We start from the raw sequence: 1,396 nt of genomic DNA on the forward strand, positions 1-1,396 counted from the left end.
AACTGCAAGTACGGTATTTCCCCTACAGACCACGAGGGCGGCCGAGAAAACCTTTGTTCAACCTGAAATGACTCATTTAATCATCCAAAACGTTATGGAACACATTAATTAACTGAAAAATGTCGCATAGTGTGCCTTTAAGTAGGGGGGGTGGACTCAGATTTTAGCTTTTAAAAAACCTACTATGCAGCGATAGAGTTGATCCCTTCCTGCTATTATTGCAACCCTAACCCTCTTTCAAGAGAACAGAAGACCTCACCTATTCAGCCAGGCCAACTATTCCCTTTAACAACCCCCTTTTCAGAGACATAGACAGGTATGGGGCATTGCAGGCTAACAAAAGAAGCCAAACGACCCCCATTCCAAAGAGGTGGATCCGTTTATCCGTTTCAATTTGCATGTTTTCTAAAAATAACAAGGCTTTGTTGGGCTACTGTATAGAGCCTCGAACTAAACGCCATTCCACATATTTTGAATCGAAAAAGCTTCCTGGATGGGAAGCGAAACATCTTCAAACTTGAAAACAAAGTCCAGTGGATTGTTTTTAACTTATTTGGAATGACTATGACCAGGATGACTGGGAATCTTCACCAGTAATGGGACGCCTCTATACAATAAATGCACAGAACCTATATTTGCATTTTTCATCTCTGTGTATCTCGCCATCATTAGTGTTGAGTATTGATGAGAGCATTGCAGCAGCGGGTCTCGACAGGCCGGTCCCAGTGTGCAAAGCATCTGCAGACATTCACATCTCAGGAAGAGTTTAAATGAAGAAGTAGGGCCTCTGGGTGCAGGGTGCTCTCACTCTGGGGCAAGATGTGACTCGTCTCCTATTAATAGCACTTTGGGAGATAATTCCTGCCTTGTTATCTCAGCAGCCGAACCCAAGAAGACTTTCCAAAGACTGGTATATAATGAGGCCTTCTTTCACCTCCTCGTCTGTGTTCGTTTTAAAGTCTACTGCAGCAATCTCTGCAGGATGCTACCACTGCTCAGAGCAGGACCACAGGCCTGCAAGGCGACGCCACAGAAAACCAAAGAAGTGAAATACGTCCATTTGGTGTGATGTGATGAGCTTATCACATGTTGTCAGTCGCTGCTTGTTTCCATTCAGACTTTGGATCTGATAACAAGCTCATAGTAGTTACTGAACTTTGGATGCTGAGTGGCTGAGGGTCAACAGGTTCAGGATTAGTTTAGAAAAAAAGGCGACACACAGCTGGATGGATCACTCAGGTTTCTGATCAAAACATCAGGAATCAAACAAATACATAAAAGAAAAGAAAAGCAAATCAACTGCCAACATACCGAGATCTCCACCTAAAGAAGAATGCAGAGAGAGGAATGCGAGCCAAGGCACTTCTAAAGGTATAAGAAGAAACCAAAAGTTAAA

Source organism: Cyprinodon variegatus, unplaced genomic scaffold (genome assembly GCF_000732505.1).
Source record: "Cyprinodon variegatus isolate N-32 unplaced genomic scaffold, C_variegatus-1.0 Scaffold1303, whole genome shotgun sequence".
NCBI classification, from domain to species: Eukaryota; Metazoa; Chordata; class Actinopteri; order Cyprinodontiformes; family Cyprinodontidae; genus Cyprinodon; species Cyprinodon variegatus.